General features: G+C 34.6%; 1 long non-coding RNA gene across 1 annotated transcript; it reads left to right on the top strand.

Moving 5' to 3' along the window:
* The first annotated feature begins 1049 nt into the window (after positions 1–1049).
* Positions 1050–5794, top strand: LOC134659366 (uncharacterized). The gene is made up of 4 exons (XR_010097801.1): positions 1050–1224; positions 1972–2013; positions 5559–5594; positions 5774–5794. It is a non-coding gene; the product is annotated as an uncharacterized LOC134659366 (long non-coding RNA).
* Positions 5795–11256: the final 5462 nt, after the last annotated feature.

Consider the following 11256-nt stretch of genomic DNA (forward strand, 5'->3'; position numbering starts at 1 on the left):
AAAATAAATATTGCCTTCAATGTACGCTGACATCAGTGTGTTTGACGTTGCCTGTCACGCTTTAAACACAACACAATTTGCAATACATTGCGTCTTAGAATAAACTTAAGTGTTATAAACAGACATAGGAATCCGTGGGGCAAATTTTCTTGACAGGTAGGGACTTCCTATATCGATAAACTCAATTATCGATGCTCGTTCTATATACTAGTGATCACTCAATGGTTTGCTTGTAAAAATATGTTTTTATTAAAACTGTACAAATCAAATAAAATAATAACTCAATTCGCTTTGATTGATAATCAATCAATAAAGATGTTGAGATAATCGTCGGTATACTTCTAAAACATGATAACTAATTGAAACATAGTTTCGAGAAAACGCGAGTTGAAACTTTGACCCTTAAATGTGTGAATTTAGAAACGCGTGTTTACTAATTTAATTCTAGATATGACATTTTTGAGATGTTAAAATTGCCTTAAACTGGTAAAATCGTGAATATTCTGTCTTTTATTAGTTTTGATTTCTGACATTTTGTTCTCTTTTTCCTTTCTAGACTGTATCATGTACCTATTTTGTATAATACTGTCTATTATAAATTTCATAGCGTATTAGTCCGCTGTAATGCTGTGTAAATTTTATGAATTAATAAAATAAAAAAAAAAATAAAAAAAAATTGAAATTTGCAATTTGAAAAATGTAAAATATTGGCCGATAAAAAAATGGGATGTGTTAGTTATCATGTTTTTCCTGTATACAAAATGGAGTAACATTAATGTATTACGTAAAAAATATATAAAAATGTATATTTATATAATTGAAAATAATGAGAAAGATAATAAATATCCTTTTACTCGAGATTATAAGCAAATTATAAAAACTAACGTGGCAAAAAAAAGTAATAAATGACATGCAACGATAAAATATTGCGAAAATTGACACACTAGCAAATCTAGTGATATGTATGAAAAATATATAAAAATCAATGCAATATAATATTGCATTATTTTTCTAGTATCTAAATAGTATCTAGTATAAACTTTTTATCGTAACCTAATATCACAAATATTTTATCATAATTTTGAAATCCATAATTATGTCACTGTAACGTTGCACTAAAACTACGAATGTATAAAAAGACGTGGCATGGCGGTCTTGTATCTTTTTAAAGCATAAATGGCGGGGAAAATAGTGATTTTGGCGCTGGCGTTATCAATTTGCAAGGTAATCTTTCGTAATATTTTGAAATTCTGGAAATTACAGCAATCGCTTACGTGAAGGATTTGAAGAAAAAAAATTTGATATAAAAACAGTGTTCCCGATTTTACTGATAAGAAAATAACATACATCATCATCCTCGCGTTTGTCCCGGCATTTTGCCACGGCTCATGGGAGCCTGGGGTCCGCTTGGCAACTAATCCCAGGAATTGGCGTAGGCACTAGTTTTTACGAAAGCGACTGCCATCTGACCTTCCAACCCAGAGGGTAAACTAGGCCTTATTGGGATTAGTCCGGTTTCCTCACGATGTTTTCCTTCACCGAAAAGCGACTGGTAAATATCAAATGTTATTTCGTACATAAGTTTCGAAAAACTCATTGGTACGAGCCGGGGTTTGAACCCGCGACCTCCGGATTGCAAGTCGCACGCTCTTACCGCTAGGCCACCAGCGCTTTTTGATAAGAAAATAACATAATTGTACATAATATAATAACAATAGTATAGTACCGGTTCCTCACTCTGCGGCCCTGATCCTGACCACCGGCAGCTTGGGCCCTGCCCCGCTGCTGGTGGCACCCTAGGTTAGGTTTTTTATAATGTGTTTATATATTGTTTTGTAAGTGTTTTTATATTTTAATTTTATGTACATATTGAAAAAATCCTAACCTAAGAAAAAAATAATAATAAAGAATTAACAAGGCAATTGTAAAACGGATATTTTTTAAAAACATTTTTTAATTTTTATTTTTTAGGTCCAATCACAATCAACTGGTTGCTTTTCGCCGTCATCAAACGTAATTATTAATTTTATTTATTAAAAATCGCACATTGTATTGGCCGAAAGGCATTCTTTTCCAGAATAAGGTCAATGTGGAAAAGAGCGTCTATAGGATAAGACCGTCCACAAGCTCTTACGTCACTTCTTCTTCTTAGGTTTAATTTTTTTTAATACTCCACTTATCAAAGCTCGGTAGAGCAGAAGGAGCGAAGCTTTTCCTTTCTATAACCTAAGAAAATTAGAATAATCTGCGGAAATAATTCGTGTAGTTTTGAAAGTTGGTACAGGTATACCTTGTGGTGTCCAGACAAACATACTAAAAGTCCTCGAGGGTAGGGGGTGTGCTGAGGGTGTAGGGGGGGTTGAAGGTACCTTTTTTCATATTTTTGCTCATATCTCGAATATCTGTACGAATAACTGAGCGACGTACGCATACAAATACGAGAGTTGTGCTGTACCCTAGGAAGGATGGCCGGATTTTGACCTTAATTATTTTTTCGTATAATCTTATTTTCTTTAAAATTCTTATCTATGTCTTATTATGAGAAATTTAGTTTCATGTGAAGACTAACTTGTTTAGAAGTAAAAAATAATGTAATTAGCTACCTTTAGGCATTAATTGCATATCTGAGATAATACCTAATTAGTGATAAATACCTACTTAGATATTGTCATTTTAAATTTATTTTATTTTATATTTTATTCACAGAGCCAGTCATCATGCGGGCCATCGCAATCACAGACGGTAAATCAATCAATAATCATTTTTTTTTAATAGATAGAGTGATTGAAGAGGAAGGTTTATGTATAATTTGTTAACCCGTGCGAAGCCGGGGCGGGTCGCTAGTATTAAATAAAACTAAAACATATTAAACGAAGTTATAAAAAGAATAGGTACCCCTTCTAAAACCTTCGCCTGCGGCATTGAGCCCATAACGCTGGCTGCGTTACCCTCTGTATTGCTAGTCATACATGTAACACGAGCAAATAATTAAAACATATATTATACTCCTCAAACTATAAAACTTTTGTTAAACAACTTTTAAAAATTATGAATCCTTTAGACTTCCTATTTTTCAAACAAAATAAATATTGCCTTCAATGTACGCTGACATCAGTGTGTTTGACGTTGCCTGTCACGCTTTAAACACAACACAATTTGCAATACATTGCGTCTTAGAATAAACTTAAGTGTTATAAACAGACATAGGAATCCGTGGGGCAAATTTTCTTGACAGGTAGGGACTTCCTATATCGATAAACTCAATTATCGATGCTCGTTCTATATACTAGTGATCACTCAATGGTTTGCTTGTAAAAATATGTTTTTATTAAAACTGTACAAATCAAATAAAATAATAACTCAATTCGCTTTGATTGATAATCAATCAATAAAGATGTTGAGATAATCGTCGGTATACTTCTAAAACATGATAACTAATTGAAACATAGTTTCGAGAAAACGCGAGTTGAAACTTTGACCCTTAAATGTGTGAATTTAGAAACGCGTGTTTACTAATTTAATTCTAGATATGACATTTTTGAGATGTTAAAATTGCCTTAAACTGGTAAAATCGTGAATATTCTGTCTTTTATTAGTTTTGATTTCTGACATTTTGTTCTCTTTTTCCTTTCTAGACTGTATCATGTACCTATTTTGTATAATACTGTCTATTATAAATTTCATAGCGTATTAGTCCGCTGTAATGCTGTGTAAATTTTATGAATTAATAAAATAAAAAAAAAATAAAAAAAAATTGAAATTTGCAATTTGAAAAATGTAAAATATTGGCCGATAAAAAAATGGGATGTGTTAGTTATCATGTTTTTCCTGTATACAAAATGGAGTAACATTAATGTATTACGTAAAAAATATATAAAAATGTATATTTATATAATTGAAAATAATGAGAAAGATAATAAATATCCTTTTACTCGAGATTATAAGCAAATTATAAAAACTAACGTGGCAAAAAAAAGTAATAAATGACATGCAACGTGTTACGTACTATTTACAGGTAAAGAGTTATAAGTGAATTATTCTTGCAATTTTTGATTTTCCCTCCTTTAGTGAAGAAATATGGGTGACAATACACTCCTTGTTAATTACATAACTGTAAAAAATGTATATTACAGTTTTTTTTTGCAATTAACGAGCATATTTTAATCAGTTTTAAGTGAACTTAATATTATCTAGTTGTAAACTACACAATGTTTTGAAAGAAATGTGTACAAGTAAATAGTGATAAATAATGTTATACTGTTTTATCAGACGCTGTAACTAGATTCTTAATTATTTACATTCAGGCAAAAAATGTAAAGGTTACTTTATATATTCTACGTGACCAGTTTTATGAAATATGTAGTTTTAAGTACTCTTATTATTTTTTACGTGCACATTATATTTTATTTCTTGTTTTTACACTCTATAACTTTCTAAATAATAACAATAAATTAAAAAATGCCACATATATATTTAAAACAACAAAATTTGAACAAAACTGTATATATAACTCATTTTTGACCATTTTGTCAGTTATCATGTTTTGGAAGTATACCGACGTAATATTGACTATTTTATAGTGCAATAAGTATTACGTCCTACCTTTATATAACCTAGCGATTATTTAAAGTATGCTATGTGTGAATTTCATACTTGTCTTAAAAACAATAGTTACAAAAACACATAATGTTGGGGGCGATCACTAGTATATAGAACGAGCATCGATAATTGAGTTTATCGATATAGGAAGTCCCTACCTGTCAAGAAAATTTGCCCCGCGGATTCCTATGTCTGGTTATACGTAAAAATCAAAACATAAGTTATTTTTAAAAGTTACTGAACAAATGTTGGTCAGTTTGAGGAGTATAGCCTACCGTTTAATTTATTGCTACTGTTACAGGAAACATCCTGTATACGTACGCTGGGAGAGGTAAGCGCCAGCCCTATGGTCTCCTGTACGGCTACCACCAGTTTGGCACTGACATAAACGCCGTCGAGAACGTAGTTTACTTTCTATACATCTCGCTCGTACTCGCATATTAGTGCAAACGAGATGTATAGAAAGTAAATTACGTTCTCGATAGCGTAAATTTCAGTTTTGACACTGTCAGTGACTCATGGTACGGGCTCTGAGGCATCGACCAGCCTGATTGATTTAACAATTAAATTCTACAAGTCTCAACATATTTTTATTAGTATCTAGATATAATAAGGTATCAATTATACCTATGATATCAATTGCATGTCAAAGTAAAGTCAAGCGTGGCTCACTTCGTTCGTCGCGTTGCTACGTACAAGTACATGCGGTCCACACCAATTTTGGTGTCTAGCCATTAGTAGTTGCTGCGCACCGCTACGGAACGGACGCCTGCTCGCGCTTGCGCCACCTGGCGGTCATATCTGTCGGTCGTAATAGACGCGTTTTGTTAGAGAGTGCACCTTCTGTACCTATGTAGTACTATTATTTATTCTGTGGTAAAGTATGAAGCCTTTCTCGCGTTTTTTGCACTTGTCATAATTTAGTTTGTCATAAATTTGTTTCTCATAATTTTTCCCAGATTAATGGATTTAAAGCATCGCCACAGCTCCAGTTTGTAAGTACTCATTTTTATATTCATACGTTATTCAGACAGTTAATTATGAATGTGAATTACTTAAGTAGTTACTTATTTTATTAGGCCCAATAATATATGCTATTTGAAATCACCTTCGATTATCATATAATCATAATTATGTTTAGGTATTTTTTAATGTTTTTTTCTTCATGTTCTAGGTACCAGCGCAAAATTTTAACATTCACTCCATACCTCTTTCACAATTTTCGTCACAGTCACAGGTAAGATATTTATCAATATCCATCAGACGATCCGTCTGCTCATTTGCCTCCTATATCATAAGAAAAACAGCATTTCTGATAATTCAGTTGATTTTTGTCAATTTAATACATGACATAAAAATTTTTGACGACCGGTCTGGCCTAGTGGGTAGTGACCCTGCCTATGAAGCCGCGGTCCTGGGTTCGAATCCCAGTAAGGGCATTTGCTTGTGTGATGAGGACAGATATTTGTTCCTGAGTCATGGTTGTTTTCTATGTATTTAAGTATTTGTATATTATATTATATATATCTTTGTCTGAGTACCCACAACAAAAGTCTTCTTGGCTTACTGTGGGGCTTAGTCAATTTGTGTAAAAATGTCCTATAATATTTATTTATTATTTATTTATTTATAAAAATTACAATAAATTTAATAACAAACTAGGTATTTAAGCGCCACTTGCACCATTCCACTAACCCTAGGTTAACCGTTTAAACCTGGAGTTGCCATGGTTACCAGTACAATTTGACACTGAGTTAACGGTTTAACCGGTTAACCCAGGGTTAGTGGCCCTAAAGCAGTTTCGTAGTTCTCATAACCATATACCATTTTCCTGTAAAGCTCTTAGACTTCACCAGCATTACTGCTGCAGTACTGCTGCTGCCCTGGGTTAACCGTTTAAACCTGGAGTTGCCATGCTTACTAGTACAATTTGACACTGAGTTAACGTTTTAACCGGTTAACTCCGGGTTAGTGGGATGGTGCAAGTGGCGTTTCGTAGTTGTCATTACCATATACCATTTCCAGTAAAGCTCTGTCTAATAACCTAATAAGAGCGTGTAATCGCAAGTTAAGATACCGTTTGGATTCAGACTTCACCAGCATTACTGCCGACTGCATTATGGCCGCAAATGTCAAAAATCCGGGCAGCAACAGCAACCTGAATCCGAACGGTACCTTTATTCTCCATCTTGTAGTTCGAACCCCTAGTTACTAGGGCCTAGTAGGTATAAATTTCATTCGATAGCGTGACGGACGTACGCGTTTTTGTATGGGATTATGAACAGCGCGCCAAGCGGGACGTTTTGGAAACTTACAATATATCCTATATAAAATGAGACTTAACGCAAACGCGTCACGCTATCGAATGAAATGTACACTAGAGCCCATACCATGAGTCACTGACAGTGTCAAAATTGACATTTACGCTATCGAGAACGTAATTTACTTTCTATACATCTCGTTTGCACTAATACCTATGCGAGTACGAGCGAGATGTATAGAAAGTAAATTACGTTCTCGACGGCGTTTATGTCAGTGACAAACTGATGGTAGCCAGGGGTACCGATGATATGTTATTCTTATGAGATGGACAGCACGTAAACTTGCATATTATTTTACAGGGTTCACAAGGGTCTAATCTACAGAAGACGCAATCAGTGGTCAATATTCCAAAACAAAATATCCAAGTATCTTCTATACCGCAGGTAAATAAATATAAAGCATGATAAGAATCCTTTTGTAATTATGTCATCTACATATATCTAAAGACCTTACGGGCATTAAGAATGGTGACATTACAGCGGTGTCACGAGCCAATCGTGCAGATATTGATAACACGCTACAAAACCTCAATTTTTTTTTTCAGATATCTAACACTCAACCCGCTGTACAAGGCTTGCAACCCTGCCCTCAAGTCATCTCCTCCCCAGTGTCTTCCATCACTATCCCCCCCGCGACCTGCACTACCGTCATTGACTGCTCCCTCTCCAATGCCTTAGCCAACGCTTTACAGATGATGATCGCCAACGACTTCATCAACTCCGCCATCAACAACAACATCATCAACCAAGACTCCCTCTCCATACCCGTTGTGGAAACCTCCGTACCATGTGTCGACCTTAACTCTTTCATTAGGAACCTAAACGCTAACCAGCTAGCTGAAACACAGACTGTTCAATATTATGAATCGGAACAAACAAACGACAGCTACGATTGGGAAAGACTCCTAAGCTATTTAAACGAAGACAAGAAGAAAGCTGAACGAGAGCCGGAAAACAAATACGCTGCCTTCTTTAAATATTTAAAAGAAAAGGGTCAAACTGCTAATCAAATCACAAAACAAGAAGTTCCAAGCTTCACCCCTTGCGTTCAAAATCAAGATGATAATGCCATTATTCAGGCTTTAGCAGCGTATTTTGATAATAATTGTGATACGAGCTCAAAATATGGAAATGCAGCAGAAGTAGTGTTCCCTGAAGAAATCCCTGCGCAGCTGATCTGCAATTATGGGTACATGCCGACATCAGTGCCGGTTGTTAGCTTTTCGGTTCAGCCATTAGATCCTAATTGTAATTTTGTCGTTGGTGCTGGTGGTCAAACTTGTTAGTTACAGCATAGATAAAAAATACATAGATTGCTCACTCCATACATCAGTTTTGGTACCAAAAAGACTATTAATTTCAGTGTCTACATCTAGCATCGAGTAGCGGAACTATCAGTACTGCTACTTGACAATAGATGTAACAGTACTGATAGTTCCGCTACTCGATGCTAAATGTAGACACTAAAATTAATAGTCTTTTTGGTACCAAAACTGATGTATGGAGTGAGCACTCTTGTCTTACTATATTACTCTATGGTTACAGCAAGTGTTAAATTATAATTCAAACTTGTTTAATGGGGAACACTTTTTTTATTACTGAAGATCAATACGCTAAACGTTTTCATCTGCTACCAAATAATTGCTAGCTCATCGCATATAATATATCTGCATATGTATCCATTCCAATTGTTTGAGCGATATATAATAAAAAATATATAACTAGCAGTATATTATACGTACATGTTATGTTTTATTTAAAAATATGTTTGTGTTTTGAGACTAATTTAAACGCTTTCACACAAAAAATTCTGTCAAACCGAAAAAACATGACCCGAATGTATCACATGATAATTTTAAGAAATATTATTGATAATGTAAGGCTAGCTTTAGTTTTTTTTAGTTTATTAGAAATTGAACAAATTTAAAACAAAACTCATTTGTATTTATTACCTAACGAACCCATAAAATCTAATACACACTCAAAGAAAAAAAAGATGGTTAAAAATGAAATTAACTAAAAATAGTCTTCATAGTCTCTAGTTTTTTTCCATCTTGTAATTATTTTATTTTATTATAACCAAATAATGTATAATTTTCTTATGTACATTAGAGAAAAAACTTAGAACGAACTTAGGGGAAATAAGGGTTAGACAAAAAAATAAAATGCATATGCAGAAGACCCAAGTTGAAAACCTTGTTTATCAATATTTCTTTTACTTCTAGACATGTGACATCGTTTTTATTTGAATTTTTATACAAAATATTTAACATTTATCAGATCCCACTGTATGCTCTCACTACAATTATATTTTTACTTGCTTAGATTTAACCTGTACACGCTGTACACCTATATTTATTAAAATTTTAGATCTGTTTTAATTAAAATAAATAATTTATTTTTAGGTAGGTAAGCAAAACCTTTATATATATAAAAGGTTCACCTTTGTAAATAGTCACAACTGATTTCTGAAAATATTAGACATGTGGGTCTATGGACGGTTTGTTCTCTATCTTGTTTCTTGTTTTGTTGTTCTTGTTTGTCTTCTAGACATAGATAGGGAACAAAGAGAATATAAGCACTACGATAGGGAGTTGTTTTTGATATCTTCAAATTTGTTCATCATTTTGATTAACATTGTTTTAACATCGCTTTTAAATTGTCCGTCCATGTTTCAAATTTTTTCAATAAACCGCGAGTGACAATTTGAATTGACGTACGCAGGGCGCGCTCAGCGGAAAAAAAATCTTTTGGTTCGATGTACATTGCTGCTATTCTTAGCGCAATACTGCTCTTTGAGTGTTGCCCTACTTTAGTTTGCTTTACATTGCTACTGACAAGATTTGGTTGACGGACTATAATAGGAATAATAAGTCAAATAACAGCTATAACAATAATAAACGAAACATTAATTTAAAATACATTTAATTTATTATTTATTAAATACATAAATTCAACAGCTTACTACAAGGGCTAGTCGCAACTAAATTGCCTCCGATTAAATTAGGTGAAACAAAGCTAGGCGAAACTATGCTAGGTGAAATAACATTGCAACCACATGGTGAAATGCAACTACAAGGTGAAACACAGTTACAAGTTGAAATGGCATTGCATTCACTGCAACCACAGTTAGTGTTTTCTAGAAGATTGCAAACTATCATGAGTTGAAGGGTGTCAGCTAGGTTCTGGCAGGTTCTTGGGGTGCAGTCCGTGACGATGGTCGGGGGGTTGATGATGGTCGGGGGGTTGATGATGGTCGGGGGGTTGATGATCGTCGGGGGGTTGATGATTGGTGGAATAACAGGGGGAATCAGTGATTGAATGACCTTTGGACAGAAAGGTTGGCGTATGCATTGTGGAGTCACGACCTGGAAAAAGTATTAGTTATAATTGGTATTTATTTGAGAAAGGCAGAGTTAAGGATGACTCACGTTAGACCGAGCCATAGAGAAAAAAATACATAGAGTGCTCACTCCATACATCAGTTTTAGTACCAAAAAAACTAATATCATCTAGCATCGAGTAGCGGAACTATCAGTACTGCTACTTGACAATAGATGTAGCACCGACCGGAACGTCTTATGCTGTTGAGATAAGACTTTCCGATCGGTGCTACATCTATTGTCAAGTAGCAGTAGGTACTGATAGTTCCGCTACTCGATGCTAGATGTAGACACTGAAATTAATAGTGTGAACTGATGTATGGAGTGAGCACTCTTGTCTTACTATATTTCTCTATGACCGGGCCGTGTCCGGGCCGGAGCTTCCAGAGCTTACTTTTCTATGACAGATGACAGGTGATCACGTGATGCTTTCCATAGAAAACGAAGCGCCGGAAACTCCGGCCCGGACACGGCCCGGTCTAAAGCGAGTCATCCTTTAAGGTACGGACAATCTGAGCCCACGTAACGCAACGTATGCAACGCATTATGAAATCTGGACCCTAAAATTTGTATGCTTAGTAACATACCTACTTGTCATACGCAACTCATGACAAGTATTTTTCTAAGTACCTATACAAATTTCAGGGTCCAGATTTCATAATGCGTTGCCTGGGCTCAGTTTGCCAATACCTTTTATTTCGCATTTATAATATTAGAAGGGATTGTGTGGATGATATTATTATATAAAGAGATATATTAGCGACCCGCCCCGGCTTCGCACGGGTTAACGAATTATACATAATATAAACCTTCCTCTTGAATCAGTCTATCTATTTAAAAAAAAACCGCATCATAATCCGTTGCGTAGTTTTAAAGATCTAAGCATACATAGGGACAGACAGCGGGAAGCGACTTTGTTTTATACTATGTAGTGATATAGTCGTAGCTTACCT

The sequence above is a fragment of the Cydia amplana genome, chromosome 24 (genome assembly GCF_948474715.1).
Source record: "Cydia amplana chromosome 24, ilCydAmpl1.1, whole genome shotgun sequence".
Classification (NCBI taxonomy): domain Eukaryota; kingdom Metazoa; phylum Arthropoda; class Insecta; order Lepidoptera; family Tortricidae; genus Cydia; species Cydia amplana.